Raw genomic sequence first — 25,824 nt, forward strand, 5'->3', positions numbered from 1 at the left:
CAAGATTAAACTATGGGGCGGTAAAAATGCCCACAACTGACCTATGCAGGGTTCCCCTCACTGCCACCCTCGGCAGAGCTGAATTGGGAATTCCAGCCATGGGAATTTTTAACATAAAAGGTTATTGCAGAGTCCCCTCCCCTCCTTGATACGCCTGTCTCTGATCTCACACCAGTTTTACACTGGTACAATGTAGTTGAGCTTAATGCAGATACTCCTGATTTATTCTGTCAAGGGAAACAGAATGAGCCCTGACGTTGCTTAATCCATTCCTGTTAATTGAAGTGTTCTCATTGTTTTATATCAGCTATATGCAATTAATCTAAGAATCCCTCGTGCAGTCTCTGTCTTGGTCCTCTGTTGCTTAGTTTCAGAAAGACATCCATTTAGAATTCCCCTCTGTTGACTATACAAGTATTGCAAGTCATAAGATTTAAACTCCCACTAACTGGAGAACTGAAAGTGATGGAGAGTTGATTTTGAATCTTTATTGGCTGTGGGATTGTGTAATGGTGTAAGAACACACTGCTGCCTTCTCTTGTCAAACCCAGCTCCTGCTTCTGTAATAAGATGTTTCACGTCTGCGGAAATTTTCTGGTTAAATGTTTAAAATGAGTACAGAGGAGCTGATATCTACTCTACAATAGAAACTGGTAGTTTGAAACATGTAGTCTGCAATTCCCCATACTGTAGAAGTGTAACTCCAATACAATACATACATACAGTCTCCCTACAGACAAGACCCTGAACACCTAATTAAACTAACAGCTAATAAAGATGCTTGAATACTTTGAAATTTTTATTTCAAATTTTAAAAATTAAAACAACAAAAAATGGTTTTGTACAAAAAACCTGTGTCAAAAGATGGAGTTTCATCAAAAATGAATGTTTTCACAACAGATTATTTTCAATTAAAATAGGCAGATATTCACTGGAAAACTCAACCCAAAGCCTGGATATATGTCTTTAATTGGAAAGAGTGTGTTTTCATGTGAAAGCTTTTTAGGGTTTGGCAACTGCAAAACAAAAATGGTTTGGTTTTTCAACAAAAACTTGATTTAAAAAATACATGTGTGTGTGTATATATATGTATATACACACACACACCAAAAAAATGGCCTAGGAAGACAAAAACATCTCACAAAAGTTTGACGAACACTAAAACAACACATACATTTCCCAACCAGTTTTAACCACATGTACCGAGTTCTTTCACCTGAGCCCAATTTATCCTGAATGTTACTCTATTGACATCAATGGCATTACAGTCCTGTGTCTGCATGCATCCGGTGGGCCAGTACAGACAGAAGAGAGGTGGTTTGTACCTCTCTGCTCCCAACGCTGCCAGGGACAGGTCGGGCCTATAAGCTTTGTGGAGTGCAGGAACTCCTTATCTAGATCTCCTCCTGCTCCACAATGCCCTCCACCACTTGGCTTTTGGGGCGAAGGACGAGAGGGGGAAGGGAGAAGAGAGCAGAACAACAGAAGACACCTATGTTATACCAATACATTCTAGGGGCGGGTTTACTGTCCATTTACAGGTTTCAGAGTAGCAGCTATGTTAGTCTGTATTCGCAAAAAGAAAAGGAGGACTTGTGGCACCTTAGAAACTAACAAATGTATTTGAGCCTAAGCTTTCGTGAGCTACAGCTCACTTCATCGGAATGCATCCAATGAAGTGAGCTGTAGCTCACGAAAGCTTAGGCTCAAATAGATTTGTTAGTCTCTAAGGTGCCACAAGTCCTCCTTTTCTTTTTGTCCATTTACAGTCTCTGACTCCCAGCCTTTCCATTGCCATCGGGCTGGACAAACTGCTAGACATGAGCCATGCATGTGGAACTCCTCCTGACATCGGTAAGAGTTTGCCTGAGTAATGGCTGAAGGATTTGATCATGTGTTTTCGAGAAAAGGGCCAATCCATGAGAAGAAAAAGAAAACAAAACTATGATCAGGTAGAAATTTATGGGGCCTATCGCATGCTGGGAACTGCCTAAATCTGCAAGTAAAGGACAGATCTTTATGGGTGAAATTCAGCCATAAAGTCTCATTTTAAGAGCTTAAGTGATGCAGAGACCTGATGCTGATCCTCTTAGCAGGAGCAAAATTTCACCTTAGGACTATTTGGACCAGATCAGAAAGCCATATTAACATCAGTACATCAGACTGGCTGTGAAAGGATGTACCAAGCATCTGCTGACTGTCACTGAAGGCCCTGTTGCTGTGGTGCATCCTTCCCTAACAAACTGTCCTGATAAATGGGAAGAGCAGTGAGATTAGACCTCCAGGGACTGCCTAGAGAGGCATCCCACAACCAGCTGCAGGCAAGAATCAGTAAGAGTTGCTCCTCCAGCATCTAGAAGGGGTGGGAGCAGGTGGAGGCCAATCAGGGCTCAGCAGACCAGATAAAAAGGGGGGCTGCCCTGGGTGAAATCAGGACAGAAAAGCTCTCCCTTTAACTCAAGTAACCTGGTTTGGTCAGAAGCCTAAGCTTTACAGACTTTGCCTTGGACCTCTGTGAAGGACTATTTTTGTGTTATAGAAATTAGTGCATAGGTGGTTATTTTGACTTCAGTGATAATTTCTTCTCTGTGAAACCTGGTGTGAGCCTGCTCCGTGGAGTCTCTGCCTCAAGGTAACCCTTGACACTTGTCCTGATACTGCCCTCTAAGTGGCCAACCTGGTGCATAATACCCACATTGTCCTTAGCATCCTTTCACTTTGCTATGTGGTTTGAAAAAACTTTAATGTCTCTCCTGAAGTAGGAGCAGGCTGCAAAGATCACACTATGAAATACATTTGTTTCTGCTTTGTACTCCACAGCGCTTTGCAGTTCATTTATTAAGATTCCTTTAATTATGTCGGGTGTGAAATAATTCTGGTGTAATAGGCTACTTCGTGCGATAATTTTTTCCCTTTTGCCCATTCTCCCGTGAAATGTTAGAGTATTATAAACTTTAAAAAAAAAAATCATTCAAGCCTTACAAATGTTTAGAGGAAAATTTGCTCAAGGTTTTTTTTTTTTTTTTTTTGGGTAGGTTGCTCTCTGCTTATCCATCAAAGCAAAGATAATAATTTCATTTGTATGTAATACCCACCCTCCTTTTCTCTCTCTCTCGAACCTACAAATGCTGACCTTAATTACTCCCACAAATCTGATTAGACTTGTTAACTTCAGTCATTTCAATAATTAAGAAGGTGAACAAAGAAACAAGTGAACTCTAAGCAATTGTCCTCCGAGCTCCAATAATCACCAGTTTAATAAATTTTGGCAGGAGTATGTATTTTTGCTGCATGAACTTTAAGGCACGCAAAGCTGAATTAAGCTTGGCAGACTTTCAAAAAAATCCTCAAGGAACTCTGAAAAGGAAGCTTACCTTAGATTTGACTTGATTTCTGCGGTGCAATGCAGTAGATTACATGATGATTATGCAAAGCTGCTACATAATAGAAAACCCTACATGGCTTTAAATCACCTTTCTGGGTACCCCAAAGAAATACAGTGTACACAAATGCAGATTTGCAGTGTAGAAGTCATCACTGGGTGGGGTATCACTACAGTGGTAAGAATATTTTATTTCTACCTTTGAGGTTCAACATACATTATAAAAATCAGCCTCCCATGACAGCATAATAAAGTAGCAGGAGAAACACAGTAACTTTTGTCTCTGAAAACACAGGATCAGATTCTCAGTTGGTATAAACAGATGAAGCTCTATTGACTTTCAATGAAACTAGGTTGATTTATACCAGCTGGTTGTCTGACATACTAGTTTAAATTTGGGATGTACTGAACTATATGTATATGAATGAATGAATGAATGAAATCAGAACCCTGAAATAGTCACCCTTTTTTAGAATTGTTTTTTAAGTCTGAGAAATGTTCTGAGGTCTTTTCAACCTCTGAGTTCTGATTCTGATCTCACTTATACCAGTGTAATCCCATTCACTTCAACTGACACCTGATTTACACCAACGTGCCTGGAAAATCTGTCACCTGGTTTCTAACCAAGGACCAGTAATGGAAACAAGTTTTACATTTGAAGAAAACAATGTTTACGAACCGCATTCTGGGTCTGAGTCTATCGCCACTCACACCAGCGCAAAGTGGATGTAAAATGCTACCACATCAGAGTAATGGCAGATTTGCAGTAGTGTAAATGACTGCACAAAGTGCCGGGCAACAAATAATTAGGAAAAAGAAAAGGAGTACTTGTGGCACCTTAGAGACTAACCAATTTATTTGAGCATGAGCTTTCGTGAGCTACAGCTCACTTCATCGGATGCATACCGTGGAAACTGCAGCAGACTTTATATATACACAGAGAATATGAAACAATACCTCCTCCCACCCCACTGTCCTGCTGGTAATAGCTTATCTAAAGTGATCATCAGGTGGGCCATTCTGATTCATTCAAGATAGGGAGCATCTAGCTATGATTTGTCACAGGGCGCTCGCCATAGCACCCTGGTTACTCAGGTTGCTACAGCACTGGGGAAACTGCAGGCTTAATTTCTGTTGGGGATTACTTATGCTAGGGTGTCAACGGCTGGGCCGATGAGGCAACTGGCAGGATATATATTTGGGAGCAAGAGGAAATGAAAGGGAGGGAGAGCTTCAGAGAGGAGAGAAAGCTGTGCTCAAGTGTCCTCTTGCCATATATCTATGGTACCTTCTGTTGTTTGGAACTGAAGAATAAATGCACACCTGCTGAAATGGAAACAACCTGTGCTTGTTTGGTTGGGGGACCACAAGAGCAGCCTAGGCAGTGGTACTCACAGGGCAGGAGAAGACCCATCCTGTGACATGATTCATATAGCAACGCAAAGGCAGGAATAGATTCCCCACTACCTTGTGCAGTTACACCTGCATAAAGCGACTGCAAGAAACTACCAGTCTAAGCTGGTTGTTTATATCCATTTTGCAGTAAGAATTCAGGCTCCCGAAGCAGATAGTAAGGCTATGAAAACATGCTTAGAGTTTTATTGTCAAACTTCAAAGAAATAAGGACCTCAAAAGTGGAAGGAAGAGCAAAGTACACCAATACTTCAAATCCCTCTTTTACTGCAACATAAAATGGCCATCCAGTGCAGCGCTATCGTAAAATTAAATCATTCCCGCTTGTCATTTTGTATGGTCTATACACCAGATTAAAAACTACATGGCAAAATGTAATTTCCTAAACTGAGGGTATAAGAGGAATTTGAAATATCTTTCTTTGCACTGTCTGCTCAGTTCTATGTCCTCCTGGTAATAAAGCAACAGTCACAGTTGGGTAGAATTTAGCACTGCTGTCTGCCTCGAGGGTACAAGCTACACTTGTCCTAACACTGCTGAGGGAAACAGCAGCAAGTGACAATTACAGTAACATGCCAAGGTTATTTTTTTTCCTCAGAGAACTCCTGGAAAAGCTGCTGTTTTGAAGATAGAAACTTTCTAATTTTAAAGTCAAGAAAAATAAGAATTGCTTCTTCCCATTCCAACCCCTGTGCCCTGACTAAGAACATGAATCTCATTGTGATCATTCACGAGCAGATGTACGGTATGGACTATAAGAATCAAAGGCCAGCTGATCCCCCAAAGCGTGTCAGAATGGCAAAACATAGCTGATGCTCCTTGACTCATGTCACTAAGCCTTTCTTCTTAATACAATACTGACCGTTTTAACCAGACTATACTTGGTTCCTGTGAAATTCACCCTTGTGTAGGCAGCTAGTATGAAGTCTAACCATCAGTCAGATCCTATCTAAACCCTATTTTTATGGGTGCCATATAAATACACAGAGATAGACAGCAGTCTGAATTAGCTGGTTTCTACCCAAAATGTCATATTTGAATGTTCTTACTGCGGGCAGTAGGTAGCTATTGTGCATTGCACAGGACCGTGTAAACATCTAACAACTCAGCTAGCTACACTAGGGGTTTGTTCCTGGATAACTGGATGTTGCAAATCTCCTTTTACATGTAAGCAACAGCAGGACTAGGCAGGGTGCCAGAAATGTCACAGCAACAGGTATGGAAGCCCTGCTGATATAAGGCCGGATTCAAAGCCCACTGAAGTCAATAGAAAGACTCCTGTTGACATCAGTGGGCTTTGGGTCAGGCCCATGGTAACTGAATGCCGGTGTAAAACACTTTAGTGCTCTCCCACCACCAATCTGTGTTGAAAGTGACCAAGGCGGTACTTAGAAAGGTCATGAGAATGACCAATTAAAATAGAATTTGATACGCCTAAAAGTGTGCCTCATAGAACGTGAAATATATCAGCAAATGCAATATCTGAAAAGGCTTGATTCTCATTTACAATAAATCCCCCTTACCTTGCTGTGGCTGTGTAAAAGGGCTTTAAAATGAGAGTGAATGTAATTTACGCTCACCTTAAATCCCACTACCCATCCCAGAGTAGTGTAAAGGGCCTTAGTGTAAATGAGAACCAGGCCCACAGTGTGTGTGTGTCACAGTTCAGGGCAACTGTGCTTGGATTTCCCCTCCGTGACTCAGCATCGGCACCCACTCTCAGGCTGCCTGCTCCCCAGAGGTTCCCTTTCTGAGTGGAGGCCTTCGTCTCACTCCCTTCGGGCTGAAGTATTCCCAGGCTGCAGAATTCCCTGCCTTCATTGTGTTATTCCCAGCAGAGGCAGTCTGGCCAAGCACACCTGCTTGCTTTCTCTTCAGAGACAGATAAGAGAGTGATTGTCAACACTTACAAGTTACCACCCAGCTCTTCCTGTGCAAGCCTGTTTGATTCTTTAGGTAAAAAGCCCTAAACAGAAAATATTAAAAACCGACACACACACAGAGGCACCGACTCCGTGGGTGCTCCAGGGAAAACATGGTGGGTGCTCACAACCCCCCTTGTAGCTCCCTCCTACCGCCCTCTCAGCGCCTCCCACCCACCAGCAGGCCCCGCGGATCAGCGGCCTCCCCCTCCCTCCCACCGCGAAGCAGGAGTCTGGGAGGGGGAGGAGGGAGGATGTGGCACGTTCAGGGGAGGGGGCGGAACTGGGCAGAAAGAGGTGGGGCGAGGGTGAAGCAAGGGCGGGGCTTTGGGGGAAGGGGTGGAGTGGGGGCATGGCCTGGGGCAGAGCTAGGGGTCGCGCACTTTGAAAAGTCGGCACCGGTGCCTAATAAAACATACCAACATTCACCCCAACCCCAACATGGATTTTGGCAGGAGCAGTCCTTCAAATTCCCACTCAAGGGGATTCCTTGTGGTTACAAGTTCATCACAGTTTCAGCGCAGAATAAGCAACCCAGTCTTATGGGGCCTTAGTAGGCCCAGTCCTTCCAACCCTTCCCTAAGGATTGGGGCCCTTCATGGACCAGGATCTTGTCCGTTTGCTGGCTCAGGAAGAAGGCCTTGAGCTGGTTTCAAACCAGGCTATTTATCCAAAAATCCTTTCTTTGGCTTTTTGGTCCCTGGAGAATCCAGTTTGAACTAATATATGCACACCTCTCTGGGGTAGGGGTGGGAGGGGGCAGGAGTTCTTAAAGAGTTGCTAATACAATAGGTATATTAACATTTCCCCCCACACCCTCCTAGAGAAAGCACCTATGATTCAACAGTTACACTTAAAAATGAAATTGTGCAATACAATGGACCCACCAAGGTATTAACTCTAATTCAATAAGGTTTAACTTAATTCAGTAAAGTTCATTCAGGGTGTTACAGGATATTATCAATCTGTCACAGTTTTCAAGTGAGCTCGGGGCATTTAGTAATCATCAATAAAAAAAAAAACAGGGTTGGTTAAGAACAAGTTAGCATTTGAGCAGCATTATTAGAATGGCATGGCATGTCCCAATTTTCATTTCCCTGGTGATGCCCTCATGGTGAAATTCACCCCTACGCATAGGGCTAGCACTAGTCACCCAGGCCTTGTGCAAACTCTCGACACAGGGTGAATTTCACGCATAGGTCCAAAGCCTGAGGTCCTCACCCTGCCAACACTCCAAGTGACTTCAGTGGGAGCTTTGTCTGAGGGCTTGTCTAAACGTGGAACTATCTCAGAATAGCTATTCCGCACTCGCTTCCCACGCAGGCATTCTTATTCCACACGAGTGGAATGAAGTTGTACCACAAAAAGGCACTTTTAGGATGTCTCCTCAGCCTATGGTGGGTTGTAAAAGCCTGCCCCAGACTCTGGGTCTTTACTGAGGCAGCTAGCCCATACAGAAACGCGCATTGCTATAGCTTCACTCCTATTGGTATTCACAGTAGCTAGATTAAAGCAAGCTCTCATATGTCTACCCGTCCTGCCGTCATACATCTGACTGCAGTGTACGCATACCAATAATGTAGAATAAGAGTGTCCATATGAAGAGTTAGTATGCAACAACTCCTGTGCTTTAAATGCATGCATATTTCTCAATAGCTTCTCAGTATACACAAGCCCTGAGTAAGAGCTTCAGGATTTCGTCTTTACAGTTTAATGCATCTGCTTTCATTACACAGTTAAGGTCCAGTTCTGCCCATGTGCTGAGCTCCCAACAGCAAGTGTTTAATATGTTGAATATAATGTCCATATTTTTATATGGATGTTGTCAAGTTAAACATTCCCTGACTATATGAAACCACCGTATATACTGTCAGTATGAAAAGCGTTCTTAGTAGACAGCAACAGAACTAAAGACAAATCTACAAGATTATTCTTACATTATCCAGTGCTACTGCAAAAGAGGAAACAGGGAGCTGCTCATATACCATGGGGATAGGGGCAATATAGAAATAGATTGAATAGAGTAGATAAAACAGACAGTTGAGACAGACAGAGCTGTGCAGAGGTTGGCAAGCCAACCTGAAAACATGCGAATTGCACCTGCCTCTGAGTTTTGTTACTGATGCAAAACCGAGCCTAGGTGGCTCAAAAAGTTCATTAAGATTCATAAGCCTTTGGAATAAACCTTGATTGATTTATGTTTTTGTCTCCAAACCACGATATCATGTGTTATGTAAAAAGAGAGGAAACTCTGCTGTTTCAACTGAGTTTTTGGTTTGAGCATCCTTAACCCCCAAATCCACAGCAAAATTCAAGGGGCAAAAAAGTAACACAAAGTCAAAGAAAATGGGCAAGATCCTCATTTACTCTAAGGACATTTTACACCACTCTAGGAGTTCAACTGTGGCTGCAATACTGTCCATTTCTGGTGGCCAGAGTTCAACAAAGATGTTGATAAATTGGAAAGAGAAGAACCACGAGAATGATTAAAGGATTAGAAAATATGCCTTATAGCGACAGACTCAAGGAGCTCAATCTATTTAGCATAACAAAGAGGAGGTTAAGGAATGTCTTGATTACAGTATATCGGTACCTACAGGGGAACAAATATTCAATAATGGGCTCTTCAATCTAGCAGAGAAAGGTGCAACATGATCTAGTGGCTGGGAAGTTAAAGCTCAACAAATTCAGACTGGAAATAAGGCATACATTTTTAACAGTGACAGTAATTAACCATTGGAGCAATTAAACAACGGTTGTGGTGGATTCTCCATCACTGACCATGTTTAAATCAAGATGGATGTTTTTCCTAAAAGATATGCTCTAGAAATTATTTTGGGTAAATTCTATGCCTTGTGTTATGCAGGAGGCCAGATTAGATGACACAGTGGTCTCTTGTGGCCTTCGAATCTATGGACAGGTTCCTAATTGTAAGCGAGAATCAGGCCGCTAGAGATCGATCCAATTCTAGAAAATATGCCCTAAATGGGAAATACACTGATGTCCAGAAGTCAAGCACAAGGCCTATGCACTGCGAATTTTGAGAACGTAAGTTGTGCACAGACCTTGTAATGGCTTCTCTGTACAGGGATGAATTTCACACTCATCATATACAGCCTCTGTAGAAAGGATACATCTGTCAGGGTTCAGGGCAACTGCACCCCTATTTCCCCTTCGTGGTCTTCCCCACTCTTAGGCTTCTGGCTCCCCAGCTATCGCTCTCTTGGGTGGAGATATGCATCTCTCTCCCTTCTGACCCAAGTGTTTCTAGGTTGAACAATTCCCTGCCTTCACTGTATTGCAGCAAAAAGACAGACTACTTCAGCAGGCCTGCTTTGTTTCTCTCAGAGATGGTACACCGTCTAACTGCCTCAGTTAAGTTACCACGCAGTTGTTTCTGAACAAGCTCATTTATTCTTAAGGTAAAAACTTGACACAGAAAACATATTAAGACAATAAAAGAACCTCTAATGCTTGCTAACAAGCTTATGAGAAATTATCCCCCCCCCCCCCCTCACTTGGGCAAGGGTTCTGGTTGGCAATTAATCCTTCAAACCCCACACAGGGGTTTTCCTGCGGTCACAAGCTCATCTCTGTTTCAGCTCAGAACAAGCACCAAAGTCTTATGGGGCCTCAGAGGGTCAAAGACCTTCCAACGCTTCCCTAAGGATTGGGGGTTCCCCTTGGACCAGAGGTCCTGTTAGTTGTGGGATTGGAAAGAAGGCCCTGAATCGCTTTACACTCAGGGTATTTATCCAAAGGACCTTTCTTTGTCTGTTGGTCCCTGGAGAATCCAGTTTGAACCAGTATATAGGAGCCTCTCCTCTCCCGGTGGTGGTAGCTCTCTGGAGGTGTTGCAACCTGAGTGAGTTTGCCTAACTGCCTGTCACAGGGTGTGCTACTCACCATCAGGGCAGCACCGCCTTCTGGTAATGCTGGAGATTAGCTCTGCCAAGTCCAGCGCGCACTGTCTGGTCTTGCAACTTGGAGCTCTCCTCCCACTCACAGAGTCACAGTACAGCTGCTTCACAACTTGGCCCTCCAGTCAGGTCACACTGTGATTCCCCCGTCTGGGGGGAGTCTTCCAAAGTCCTTCTGCACCGGCAGCATTAAGCAGTCCTCCCACCCCCGTCCCTAACAATGTCACTCCAACAGTCTTCCTATTCACTGCCCAAGCAACACCACTCTACAGTGGTTGGTAGGGAACCCAGGCCCACCCTTTACTCTGGGTTCCACTCCTGGGCCTTACAGAAAGCAGTGAAAGTCTAAGACCACATTTACCTTGCTGCTCTCGCCCCTGGACTAATTCCTATCATGCTTCTCTACGCTTTTCATTCTTCAGTCTTCCTAGTCAGACCCCTCTGTCTTCAGTCAACAGATAAACCCTTCTTCTCCCTTTTCTCAGGTGTTGCTATCTCCCTTATCTGAGGGAGCAAGACTGCGGGCTTACTTCCTCCCCAAGCCCCACTCTATTGTCAGCCTCCTGCTTCAGAGAAGCCCCACCTGTTCCCTCACAGGTGAGCGTCCTTCTAATTAGCATCCTCCACTCAGCTTACAACCCCCTCCCCCTCTTTGCAACTTAATTGGCTGATTGGGACCACCTGGCCTAACTCAGCTCTCTTTTGGCCTGCGTGGGGAAGCACACCCAGTCATGCTGTTCTTAGTTCCTGGAGGGCTGCGGTCCCCTGCCCTCAAGGAAATATATACAAACTTTTAATAGTACATCAACATTTGAATATTTGATATAATGAACTCCTATCATATTAAACTGAATTCAATAAAGGTTTGTCCAGGATATTGTAGGTTATTGTCATATTTGTCACAACATCTCATAGCAGAATCATATGGAAAGAAAACTCAGACAGCGTTAGCTAAAAACATGAAATGATAAATTTGCTCTATCACAGAACCTAGTAATTTCCCAATTCATACTCAACATACTGATCGGATGTAATATGCCACATATACAAGCTAACACAAAGTACTAAATACTTCTTTCAGAACTCATCTGCTTCTCTAATTTCCCTTGGAATTATTCTTAATGCAGCAAATTTAGTTTATCCAACAGTATCTTTTAGCAACAATGTACATTTGCAGAAAATTGCAGACTGCAAGTGGTTTGTTAGAAAAACCCGTACAGTTTTGTGAATAAAATGACCTCTACCAAAAGCCAAACATCTTATTTTTTTCCCTGGATGTTGTGTATTCATAAACATTTACAAATGCGTCATTTCCCTAAGAATGCATCCAAATTAATAATGTAGGTTTTGTGAATGAATGTACATACTTAGCACAGTCAGATTCTCAGGATCTGCCTAACCGATTCCTTCTGCAGGCGCAGTTTAGTACTTGCAGTCAACTCCATCTGTATTTTGTGACCCCAGTGAATTGTGGGCAGATTCTACCATACTGAAATTTGAGCCCCTGATTTTCAGGCGCTCAAACAGCTGGGGTCCAAAATGGTAGCTTTTGTGCCTGAAATTTATTTCAGTTGCAAAAATACAGACACAAAATGGTGTCTATGGAGATTTGAAATTCACGCTCTATCAGTTTATTTACTTGAAAAAAAATTGTGTAATTTGTAAGGAGGTGTTTTAAAACAGCATTTAAGACTGATGGAATGGGTTGGAATTATAATTCTGTCTGTCAAGGTTAAGTGCTTTATTTAGCCATGTTTCAGAGTAGCAGCCGTGTTAGTCTGTATCCGCAAAAAGAAAAGGAGGACTTGTGGCACCTTAGACACTAACAAATTTATTTGAGCATAAGCTTTCGTGAGCTACAACTCACTTCATCGGATGGATGCAGTGGAAAATACAGTAGGGCGATGTGTCTCAGTTGAGATATGGAGTGACCAAATTCTTGCAGTGACTTATTTAGTTGTTCATACCAATGAAGCTGTGCTCATTTACCCAAGCTGAGGATGTGGCCTGATGTTTTTGCATTACAACTCTCACTGTGGTAAAGGGTAGTTTGGTCTTTTTTTAAAAAGGTATTTTGGTACCTAATGATGCAGATAGTGGAATTTTCTGAAGTGGATAAAGGGATAAGTGAGTTAGACGCCGAACTCCCATTGATATCACTGGAAGTTAGGTACCTAATCTGCATCTTTAGGCACCTAAATACCTAGGGTCTATTTAGTCTTCAGATTCTCTGTAGGATATGCTGAAAAGGGTGCAAAATTTAGTATAAACTGAGATGGAGATTTTTTGAGTCATAGGCAACTATCCACTAGGAACTAAGCTGAAGGCCCAGTTCAGGAAAGCAGTTAAGTTCATACATAAGCCCATCCCCAATTCGGATAAAGTTTAAGCACATTCTTAACATTAACGGTACGTTTAAGAGCAATTCACTTCAAGAGGACTTAAACACTGTCCTGAATGGAAGCCTGGGGTCACCAATGCATTTCACAGACTCCAAAATTAAGGAAAACATTAATCAGTCATCTTATTTCTTCGTATTTAAATTGGATGTTTGCTTGCAATTTCTGACTCTGAAGTAAATAGCAAAGATGGAATGATCACTCCACCACTCCCTGTGGTATTTCATTGATTCACTTCTCAGTTATTTATTTTGTTAAATCTGGACCCAAACTTTCCTTTTCATTCAAACTATTCAGGTTATATTTCATGAGATGCAAATGCCTAGTGATTCTCTCAAAATAAATATGAAGAAGTGTTAATCAAAGATGAGAAAAAGCAGCTTTTGCTATCACACTAATGGCTTGACTCTGTTCCCTTGAAAGTCAATGGCAAAGTTAGCACTGATTTTTCAAAGGGAGAGGGATCTTTTTAAACTGTTCCCACTAGAGATTTCTAACACACAATTCGATGCCTTGGGCCCTCAATACCATCAGGAATAACAGTTGCTCTTGGATTGGTCATCGCAACTGGGATTGAACCTCAGAGCTCTGGTTTAAAAAGCCTGAGTTTCTCCTGCCCGGGCTGAACGGCAGACCTCTGGTAACCAAGCTGCAGCAGTTTATCAACTTCTATATGCGGCCCAGTCACCACTAAAGGGAAAGTGAGGACCACAGGATGTGGATTGTACAAGTATGAAGGGGTGAACAAAGTGGTTAGGCTAAAAAAAACATGGCTGATGTTCCAAACTCAAACTAAGCCCAAAACAAAGTTCTTTTGAGATTGGGGGGGAGGGGGAAGCATAGTTCGCTAAATAACGGAACAAAAAAAATGCGTTTCTGGTCCAGTTTGGAAAGAAAAGTGCCAAAAAGACAGGTCTGGGATTGTGGCTTTTGGCACAGCCTTGGGCAAGGAGCAGGACATAAATTGCACCAACCCAGGACTAGCCCTCCGAGGCTCAGGCTGAGATGCCCTCCCGCTTTGGGGGGGATGGATAGCTCAGTGGTTTGAGCATTGGCCTGCTAAACCCAGGGTTGTGAGTTCAATCCTTGAAGGGGCCATTTGGGATCTGGGGCAAAAATTGGGAATTGGTCCTGCTTTGAGCAGGGGATTGGACTAGACCTCCTGAGGTCTCTTCCAACCCTGGTATTCTATGATTTGCTCCCATCTTTCCCTGCCTGGCTCTTCCCACTCACTGGGCTTGCAGCACCGAGTAACCCTTCAGTTCCAAGATCCAGGTAGCCTGTGCAAGGGTTTAAGGGGGATTCTTCCTCCCCAGAACAGGCGTTTTGTCCAAACCGCAATCCAGCCACACTGAAGAAAGCTGCACTTTGGAAATCTCTGATCCAGCTTTGCAGATCTTTGAAATTCAGAGAAGCATTCAAACTTCCTCATGCATCAGTGACATGAACCCTACCTCTGGGGCCAAATGGCCGAGAAACAAGCCAGCATCAGGGATTGAATGGTGACCATACACAGCACTTTTCATTCAATCATCTCAAACTACTTCACCAATATTAAGCTATTTAAAGGATTTAGCCCCCCCCTTTACCATAGGAGCTGAGCACCTCATCATCTTTAATGTATTTACTCTCACAATACCCCTACGGGGTAAGGAAAGGCTTTTATCCCCATTTTACAGATGGGAAACTGAGGCACAGACTAAGGGACTTGCCTTGAAAGTGTAGCGAATTTAACCCGGGTGTCTCAGCACCCTTCCCACTGAACCATGCTTGTCCCCAGCCTTCTGGCTAAGGTAAACACCATGTTATACTCCCATACAGCAGGGCAAACAGCCACAAAGATTAAGTGTCTGGTGCTCATAATTTCTGAACAACCACACCTCCCTGGTAATTAAACCCAAGGGAGTATGGAGGGAAAGTGGAAGATCCAGAAAGTGAACCTAGTTTCAGTAGCAGCCGTGTTAGTCTGTATTCGCAAAAAGAAAAGGAGGACTTGTGGCACCTTGGAGACTAACCAATTTATTTGAGCATAAGCTTTCGTGAGCTACAGCTCACTTCATCGGATGCATTCAGTGGGGAAAAAAATCCCATTTTCCCATTTACTCCAGTAGAACTGGATCAGGCCTTAGGTACCTCAGCTTGTAGTCCTGTATGTCAAGCAAGAGGAAACACACAGTGCTTATCAACCTTCAGAGATGTACCTAACAAATCCCACAGATTGGAAAAGGTGGGAAAAATCTCATGACACTGATCAGCTTAATTATTACATGTCAAGGAAAGACTAAGCCAGAAATCCTGACAAAATAGGCCTTTGATGGAGAAAGGGACCAAATTCCATCACCACTCAGCTCTGGTGTAACTCCATGGGCTTCATGGAAGAACTGGGACCAGTCTGATGCTAAATACGTGGATTCTTAAAGAAATAATTTAAAATTTCATGCAGGTTTATGTAAAATACTGACAAGACCATCACATTCATTGGAATGTATTACTGAAGGGAATTTTTTTTTTTTATGCAAGGTGATAAGTGTGACATTTTCATCAATATCAGTCCGGGATTTTTGTGATTACAAGACAAATGGGTTTGAGGGGTGGGTACAGCTTGGGCATTAACCCTATCAGTGCTGTGTTCTCTGCAGCCATCAATCTCAGTGGTATAGCAGCTAAAAGAGTGTTAACCAGGAAATGCTGGCTCACCTGGGTGCTATTAGGCTGCCTGAAGCAGCCACTGGGGAAATTTGTGTTTGACCTAGTTATGATTCGTAATTTGTATTACTGCAGCACCTAGATGGCTCCAGCTGAAAGCAGGGCTCCATTGTGCGAGGCACTGTACAAAAGCAGAGTAAAGGGACAGTACATGCCCTGAAAAACAGACAAAGGAAGTATCAAATGGGCAAATAAGGCACAGATCTAATAAGGGACTTACCCACAGCAAGTCCGTGACAGAACTAGGAACAGAACCCAGAGACTCTCTTGAGTCTCAGGCCATGTCCTTAACCACGAGGCCATCGTTCTTACCCCATCTGTCTTCACATACTGCTTTTGGAACAATGTAACTGGGCCTTCCCTGCCATAACCCATTATGGATCATAATCATGAGACCCAGCACACTGCTCGTGCTTAAACATTTGTGACTGTTTTGGAGAGGTGTTGCTGGGCTGGAAATTAGAAGGAGGTTTCTAACCATCAGAGGAGTGTGGCTCTGGAACAGCCTCTGGATAGTATCAGTAGGGACAAACAACATACCTAATTTTAAGATGGAGCTTGATACATTTATGAAGATGATTGCATGTGGGGTTCCTTGATGACCTGCAAATCCCTTCCAGTCCCATGTACTGCTTCCAGCAGAGGTATCAATAAGAAACCTCCCTCAAAAGGACAGAATCCTTCCAAGTCAAATGAACTTTCTGAACTGAGCACCATACAAACCAGGTGCCAACCCCCAGGCGAGAACAAGTCATGTCCATTTATCTACATGCATTAGTGGAGGTTGGAAGGATATCCCTCCTTCCCTTCTCTCAGCCTACCTCTGCTATCTATAATTTCTCTGGGGAAAGATGTACATTTATTATCTCTCTGTGTGTGCACTTCCTTTTCATTTTTTTTTTTTTGTGCGGGGCGAGGAAGGGTCGGAGAAAAAACAGAAAGGGAAGATGGCGCTTGTCAATATTTGCATCAACAGATTGCGGTTATAGAGAAATCCTGTCGGGACCACCCCCATGGCAAGTAGCGTGGGAATAGCAGATGTACTCGCAGCTGCAATAGCCCACAACACCACTCAGTAAAGTGGCATTTGGCAAGGTGGGAGAAACGTGAGGGACTAGATTGGCACTCTTCTCTGTTTATATTTTCCTTTTCCTCATCTAATAAGGGATGAAGACAGACGCACCCTCCCACCCAGCGGTGACGGGGCCCTTTTCACAATCTGAGTATTACGGAGTTAGTTTTTAAATCTACAGTTTCTCTTCTTGCAGATAACTGATTGCCTATGGTTTTAACCCTACAGCTGCCAATGGGTAAATCACAGAACAGTAGAGTTTCCCCTGGCTAAATATTTACTATTTGCTTAGATTTCCATTTAAAAAGAAACAAAAAATGCCCTAATGAAAATCTGTATGCACCATACCTAATCCGATTTACAGTCTAAAATGACCACCACCTGTCACAGGGTCTACTCACCGTATGTGGCGCCTTCTCCTCGTGCCTCCAGGGATTAGCTCTTGCCAGGCACTGCCCTCCTCTGGCGGTGTCTCTACCCGTCATCTCTTTCTCCCTGCGGCCCCTCTCGCTCTCTGAGCTGCAACTTCTTGTTCGTGGCTTGGCCTTCTGGCCAAGTCACTAAGGTCCTCCCCTTTGGCAGAACTCAAAGTCCTTCCAAACCAGCTGTCTGTCTGGCATTGCCAGCGCCCCGTGCCACTTCCCAGGAGTTGGCAGGGGAACCCAGGCCTGCCCTCTGCACTGGGTTTTTAACTGGTGATAACCTTTGATTGTCTCCAAGCTGTTGGGAGTTTGCCAGTGGTGATGACTTCTGTGAATAGTGCTGCCACCCAGTAGTGCCCTGTTGGCCCGAGATGGTTAAGGAAATCTGAAGGAATTCCATCAATGCCAGCTGATTTTCCTGTTTTGGTTTCAGAGAGGGTAGTGTCAATCTCAGCTCTTGTGGAGGATTGACAGAGACTTGTTGAAGGGGCACTTTGCATGCAGGATTCCTTAAGAGCCGTTTTCACCTCTTTTTTCATTTGTTGGCTTTCGGTCATCTTTTAATTTCTTACTGGGAGGCTGGCAATGCTGTTCGCAGTGACTAACCGTGTTTGTGTGTATGATGGTGCTGCAGAAGGGCCCATGCCTTATGGCTGGAGTGCATGAAGTCTGTGGCCTCCACCATCTCTGTCCATTGTCAACATCTTATACAGTCCAATGATTCCAGGACAGCAGTCCAAGTCAGAGCAGCTTCATACTCCCATAGGAGCATTTTGCTCTGTGGGCTCCAGCAAAGTTGATCCTGTAGCTGGGGAATATTCTTCTTTGAAGCTTTAATAATAACATTTGTGAAGGGGGTTAAAGTTTTTGGGCTTTGGTGGTATGCTACTGGTGGCTTTTTGACAGCAATGGAGAAACCCAGCAAATCTACCTGTCTCAGGTTCCAGCATGGAACTGGTAACACAGGTAACGATGGGGAGTTTGAGACCAATGTGTACCACCACTGCCCTGTGCTGGAAGAGGTCCAGGGCAATTTGTGGTGCAATGAGTGGTGATCTGCTGCAGTCTGTGGGCACAAAACATAAGTCAGGTGTGTATTCTTTCCTCTCTCAGGCTGAGCAGAAAGTATCCTTTTGTTTTGCATCAAACAGCAAGTACTGATGCCCCCTCGGTGAGCTTCTCACCTGCAATGTTGTAGTCCCATGCTGTATGATGGCTGCTAAAATCACCAAGGTCCATAGATAGGATCTGTTATTTTGGTAGGAGTCAGGGCCACGGATGGTTGGGCCGCTTGTACACATTATACATTGTCAGCTCCCTGCCTCAGAGACCAGTGATGAAACCATCATCCATTTCTGGCAGTGCTTTGGCTATGTGTTTCAGTTGTGGCCTGACGTAGGCAGCCATTCCAAGCGTTGGGTGGTTTTGGATGGAGAGAAGGACATACCCTGCTGTCTTGAGGCACGATGAGTCTTCTTCTGCAACATGTGTTTTTTGCACTGCCAGGACATTTATGTTATTGTCCATCAACCTTTGAACGAGATAGGCCCTCGACATTAAATTGGCCTAGACGAATCAACAGGTATATTAGCTGATGAGTGCGGCTATGAAAAACGTCTTTCTTGGAGAAGTTGCTATTTTGACTGGGAAGTTGACAAATGATCGCAAGTCTGCAAAGTGGTGGCATTAGTTCGTACACATAGATTAAAGTGTACTTAACAGGGAGGACCACGTGAAGGTTGCCACCATCGCTCCCCATTGCATTAGAAGTAAGGCATCTGAGGCTGGTATCTTGAGCTACTGACTTATCCATTTGTAAAGATCCTTTCCCAATTCACCTCCAAGGCTATGTCTACACTTACGTTGGCATGTCGAGTACAAGCACCAAACACGTAGCTGCACTCCACAGTAAAAGTCAGCCTGCATCCATACTTGTCCCTGTGGTGCATAGCCACACGCTGCAGTGAAAGGCAGCGGGGAAAGGCACCAGTAGGGGGAACTGACTGAGCCTTGCCCCGCTGCTTCTCCCCTGTCAGAGCCTTTCCCTGCTGCCGGAGCCTTTCACTGTGGTGGGAAACAGAGTCCAGCAGCAAGACACTAAACTGCTAAAAATAGCAGGATGGACATAGGAGGCTCTTCTTGGGCATGTGGAGAGGCTGTATAGAGTCTGGGGATTCAGATGTGAAGGGCACTCTACAGTATTCCCCTAAGCTGTGCCTCACCGTCTGTGCTGCTGTTTACACCCATGCTAGCTGAGTCTACAGTGCCTGTATTGTACACGGCACCATATGTGCAGACATAACCCAACTGTGAATTTCCCCCTTTGGGGACTCCTGTTGTTTATACACAGTAAACTGGTTACCAACCTTGTTCTAAGGCAAACCCACAAAAAAAACATAGTGGACTACTCACAGCCTTTCAAAATGGGTGTCTATAGTGCTAGAGAAACTGAAAAGGACTTGCCAGTAGCTCATCATGGATGGATAAAGTTTGCTTCTATGCAGAAGATTTGTGCATTAAGTAAATCCCACTCATGCCCCATTTTGAAGGCCTGAGTGGTACCTAGACCTTGAGGAGAACTGAGCTCTCCACAGGGGGGAATTCCACCCCATGAAATTACTAGAGATTGAGGTTATCTTTTTGGGGCAGGGACCATCTTTTCATTTTGTATTTGTATCGGGTCCAGCACAGTGGGGTCCAGGTCCACGAGTGGGGCTTCAATACAATACAAATAAATAAATAAATGGTCAAATTAGTCCCTGGCATAACTCTACTGAGCCACTTGGATTAATTCCAAAATTCCATCTGGCTCGAAGTCTTCATTAATAAAAGGTAACGCAGATGTTCTCCAGCAATTCACTTGTTCATCTCTTTACCTTTCTCACTTCACATTTTGCTTTCCCCCTTGGCAAATTTAGTACCTTGGCACACATAAAATCCATTATTGATCTGCAATCGGTGTGATCATCACGTTCAGTCATTGATCACCCAGCTAAGGTCACCAGGAGTTAGCAGCCATGAACACGCAGGAGCATTCAACCAGTGCTCAAATACCATCAGCTACAAAAGCTAGTTTTATACAGGAAATAGAAATATGAGAATACTGTCATGGGCAACAGAACAAGCTGTGTGTGGTGAATCGTGGGGTGCATCTCAGGGGATCTGGATCAGCATAAATTGCATCACTGCTTTCTTACAGGGTCATTCAGAGATATGCTTTAATCCCAGATCACTACTCAGGATATAATTTTCTTACAAGCAATTTCATAAGTACTGCAGTAAACAGGAAGAAATAAACAGTTTTAATTTTCTTACGGTAGGAGAGGGAAAAACTATGCTTCATGCTTACTTACGCAGTAATGATCCATTCTGAGGTCTCTCGCTTATCTGGCTCTCACCGACAAGCAACTATGATTTATCGCTGGGATAGGAAAAACTCTCAAAGCAGGATTGGAGCTGAAGGGGAAATAATTTAAAGCAATAAGTGACTTTAATTAAAAGGCAAAACTAAGAGGCTTTTTGCTCCTTTTACCTTCGAGGACCTGAGTGTAGGGATCTGTATTTCTCCTTGTGAGAGACATACATTCTGATTTTCAAGATCACAAATGCAGATCACGGAGCTGAGACTGTGCATGTTGGGAGCTCAGGACAAAGCATTCTCAGTCGATCCTCCTGTGCTACAGACTTCCAGAGGAGAGCCGGCAAGTCCAGTGTGTGACAATACTGCAAAATCTTCCTCTAGGTTACAGGCCTTTCCACCAGAATAACAACACTCACTATATTGACACTCCTTATTACCCCAAACTCCCTAACAGGCAACCAACCAAACTGAAACAATTCAACCTATACCCACCCCCAAAACAATAAAGAGTAAATAATAAAAAAATAAAATCAATACCCTAAACAGAGATTTTATCCCAAGCATGAAATAGTGAGTGTGATGACACAAGGAACTTTACTGTTGCTATCAATTTTACATGGAAGGTGCTCAAATATGAGAGTGATGGACAGCAGTAGAAAACCCTAAGACAGATATTAAATTATTTCTAATGTCTTGGTTTTCTACAAAGCCTTTTGGATTCCCTTTCAGTTTCCCTGGGGTAGGTGAACTTTTTGAGACGAGAGCTTGTGCTGACGACAGCTCTGCTACCTTTTTCCCTCAGATAACCTGGGAGGGGATGTGTGTAGTGGTCTGAACAAGAGACTGGGATTTGCAACTCTTGTCAACAGATTCTCAAGAGAACTCAGAAACCAGAAGTTCCCGTTTGGCCGCAAAGGATATGTCTACACAGCAATGTGAGCCTCTGCTTGAACCTGGGCTCCAAGCTAGACCACCTTGCATCTACAGTGCAATTGCACTAACCCAGGACTCAGACCCAATGTCCCAGGACCTGGCAGGGCTGGAGGGTCCAAGCTCAAATCAAGCCGGGACCGAGGGTCCAAGCCCTATTGCTTTGCAGCGTAGCCACAGCCCTGCTTGACTTAGGTCCCAGGCATCATCTCGAAGTATCCCACGATTCCATGGGACAACTTCCTTAGTCCTCTCTATCCCAATTCTCTGCAATCCACTTCAAACTCAATAGGGGAGCAATTAAACACCCCTTTATTTAGTGATAGCTGAAACAACAGAAGTCACCACCCAAGCCACAGACTAATGTGACCAATTCAGTTGAGTACCAGCTGAGCCATCTGGCCTGAGGTTTCCCTGGAGACTGATTGTCAACACAAGGTGTGAAGCATTTATTTGGTTGCAGTTATAGATTCAGAGATTTATAGATATTAAGGTCAGAAGGGACCCTTATGATCATCTAGTCTGACCTCCTGCACAACGCAGGCCACAGAATCTCACCCACCCACTCCTGCAATAAACCTCTCACCTGTGTCTGAGCTACTGAAGTCCTCAAATCGTGGTTTAAAGACTTCAAGGTACAGAGAATCCTCCAGCAAGTGACCCATGCCCCATGCTACAGAGGAAGGCGAAAACCCCCCAGAGCCTCTTCCAATCTGCCCTGGAGGAAAATTCCTTCCCGACCCCAAATATGGCAATCAGCTGAACCTGAGCATGTGGGCAAAATTCACCAGCCAGATACCCAGGAAAGAATTCTCTGTAGTAACTCAGATCCCACCCCATCTAATATATGTGAACCGAACCAGAAAGTACAAAAAAAGTGAACCGACAGGAGAAATCAGTGAATCTAAGAGGAAGCCAAGAGAGTGCTTTCTGAACAAGGAAACTGTCTCCTGTCACTTGTTTCTAATGTATTCAAGGAAACAGGCCTTTGTTTACATTCTTTGTAAATGAGGAGTATTGCACCAAAGAAATACCTGACTGTTACCATCAATTTCTCGTCCTAATGGAGACAACCCGCAAGGCTGTAAATATTGGATAACCGCTCAGGTTAAAAGGGGCAACAATATTGTTTATACAAATCCCCTTTGATGGCTTTATCTTCAAATTTTATAGAAATTTTACTGCTATGATCACAGCATATCAATTGAACCTAGGATGTCCAGGAAGTATAGCTAATAAACTGTTCTTTATCGTAAGAGAGACAATTCACTCCCAGAATGCCTGACATACCTTCATTTCTCTCAAACTCTGCCCTTCATACATAACAAAATCAGAGGAAGCTCAACAGAGGCCTTTCCTGCACATAAAGAGAAATTACTGTGTCACATTCATGGGATAAAAACTTGGCGTTTTAGCTGCTTACGATAATTTGAAACTTCTTGCCAGATCATGTAGTGGGATGCTTTAGAAATGTCAGGTTACTCTAATCACTCTGACATTTCCAATCATTGCGGTGCATTGTACTTGAGTAATGTGAAATCCATTTATATAAAAATTGGAAGGAAGAGGCGCTTCTGCATCCCACTGAGGGGTAAAAATACCATCTCACTCTTTTTTCTCTTTATATAACAGCAATGACAAAAGACCATCTCTTATATAATTTGGCTTCTCCAGTTAAACGGAGCCATTTACCTGCAGTGATAAATGGACAGCTATGGATTTTGATGGATTCTCCTACAGACGTGTTAGCTAGAGTGGGATAATGCTTCATTTCTTGCACAGCACCCATTACCCTGGGATGCACAGAGTTTAGTATCTATACAACAGAAGCCAAGTTTCTGCAACTGCAGTAGCAGCCAAGAGGAACAGCATAAACACAAAAGAAAGTCAGACCTCACAATAGATTTCTACATATTGCTTCCCGCTACCTTCTGTGCCACACACATGGACAGCACGGTTGTTTTCTTGGAATGATATGCATGTCTTTTTGGAAGCATCCACTAGGGGTTGAACCAGGAAGCTAGGATTCGGAAGGCCTGGATGACATTCCTCGCTCTTCCACTGTCTCGCAGTGTGACCTTGAACCAGCATTTCAGACCCTGATGCAGCAAAGCTATGTGCTGTGTGCTTAACTTGCATGTGCTTAACTCAACGTGTGCTTCAGTCTAATAAGCAAAACACTTAAGCACATGCTCAACTTAAAGTCAAGGGGATTTAAGCACAGCAGAGCTTTGCTGGAACAGGGATGAATGTAAGCATATGCTTAAGTGCTCTGTTGAAGTGGAGCCTTAACTTACCTTATATGGCAAGATCCAGAAAGGAAAGAGGTCAGTGAAGTGATGGCTATTTACACCAGCTGAGGATCTAGTCTTCTGAGGCTTAACATAACCTTGCACTGTAAAACCAGAGTAATAGCACCTCACTTCCCAGGGATGGTGAGGCATAATGGATGTTTGCAAAGTGCTTTGATATCTTCAGATGAAAAACGCTCCAACAACTTACCTCTGGGTGTGGTGGGTCACTTGATGATTTTAAATCACGACTGGATATCTTTCTAAGAGACACACTAGAGCTGAAACAAAAGTTGTGGGCATGATGCAGAAATTACTGGGTGAGATTCTCTAGCCTGCGTTGTGGAGGAAATCAGATTAGATCATCATAATGGTCCCTTCTGGCCTTAAAGTAGAATCTGAAGGAGGACAGAGGTATTATTATTGTACAACACATATTCCATGTCATGCCACAGGATAATGAAAGCCACTTTTTTACATGGGTCACAATGCCTGAGAGAGTACTGCAAGACAGATGTACTTATCCCTTTCCACTTAAGCTATGACCCAAAATGAGCGTGTTCAGTGAAAAAAATCTCTCTCTCCATCCTCTAACAAAAACACTTTAGGAGCTGTCTGGAAGGAAAGGAGCCAAGGGAACAGAAAGTGTCTTATTTTGAAAGCAAATATCCAATATATTTGATTCAAGATCCTTCCCTGACTTGAAGGAGTAAAATACAGTCATCATTTTGGGCCAGATTCATGCACAGTTTATGGAGTTGTAACAGTTATTATATGTGTTCTGCATCTGAGGGTCAGGACCAGCCTTCCCTTCTCATACTGCTAAAGAACACAAGAAGAACATAAGAATGGCCGCACTGGGTCAGACCAAAGGTCCATCTAGCCCCGTATCCTGTCTTCTGACAGTGGCCAGTGCCCGGTGCCCCAGAGGGAATGAACAGAACAGGAAATCACCAAGTGATCCATCCCCTGTCGCTCATTCCCAGCTTCTGGCAAACAGAGGCTAGGAACACCATTCCTGCCCATCTTGCCTAATAGCCATTGATGGACTTATCCTCCATGAACGTATCTAGTTCTTTTTTGAACCCTGTTATGGTCTTGGTCTTCACAACATCTTCTGGTAAGGAGTTTCACAGGTTGACTGTGCGTTGTGTGAATGGGAAGGAGTTGGAGATATGATCCTGCCTAGATCTCAGCCAGATGGGAGAGGTGGATAGGAGTAGGAATCCTGGTGTGGAAAAAAATTGAGAACTACTGATCTAGTACTTTAGGACTAGCGTCCTTCTATTTGTGTAGCATAATCTCCTGGCACAGTACATGTCTTCCTAAATGCTAAACAAGCAACAATACAGCACTTGTCATCCATAGATCTCAGAGGGCTTTACAAAACGTCAGTCTCATTTAATCCCAATTTTAAAGTGGGGAAAACTGAGGCACAGATAAGGCAATAACTTGCCCAAGAGCATCCAGCAGAACCAATAATTTAACCCCAGGGCAATCTGGTGGGTCAGGAGGAGCTGGATTTTTCCCTCCCAATCTAAAGCAGAGGAAATCTTGCTCTCCCACTCCTCACACTTGCTTACCTTTCAAACTCAAGTATTCTGTCAAAGTCCCAAAATACACACAATTATATGGGCTTGTCGTGGTTATAAGTTATTCAGGTTTTTACTCTCATTTTTTACAGTAAATGTAAGGAGGTTGGCCAAGCTCAAAAAGTTGAGAAACACTGCCGGAGAGCCCACAGTTGGTTTCCCTGCGAGTGCTCCCCTGATTATACACCCAGTAACACTTTTTGGCCAAGTGGGTGATGGGATAACTGCTAAAAGAGGATTCAGGGGAAAAAACTGCAAGAAGGCAGGGCAATGCAAGTGACATTTCTGCTAATTAGGAGATTACAAGCAGCTAATCATGCCGCCTGTCAATCATTTAACAAAAAGTCTCCCCAAATGCTAAGGGTATAAATTAGCCCTCGGGATATTTACATTTTTTAAAGATGTGCTTTACCC

General features: G+C 43.6%; 1 protein-coding gene across 2 annotated transcripts in view; it reads right to left on the minus strand.

The window, feature by feature from the left end:
• The window catches only part of LRRTM4 (leucine rich repeat transmembrane neuronal 4), a 991,574-nt gene extending 973,975 nt beyond the window's left edge, over nt 1–17,599 (minus strand). For both annotated transcript variants that reach the window (XM_084615241.1, XM_084615240.1), the window contains exon 1: nt 17,216–17,599. The gene's annotated coding sequence lies outside the window, so the exon portion shown is untranslated. The remainder of the gene's footprint in view (nt 1–17,215) is intronic.
• Between the last annotated feature and the right edge of the window lie 8,225 nt (nt 17,600–25,824).

This window comes from Lepidochelys olivacea (genome assembly GCF_965140295.1).
Source record: "Lepidochelys olivacea isolate rLepOli2 genome assembly, chromosome: 26".
Taxonomy (NCBI): domain Eukaryota; kingdom Metazoa; phylum Chordata; order Testudines; family Cheloniidae; genus Lepidochelys; species Lepidochelys olivacea.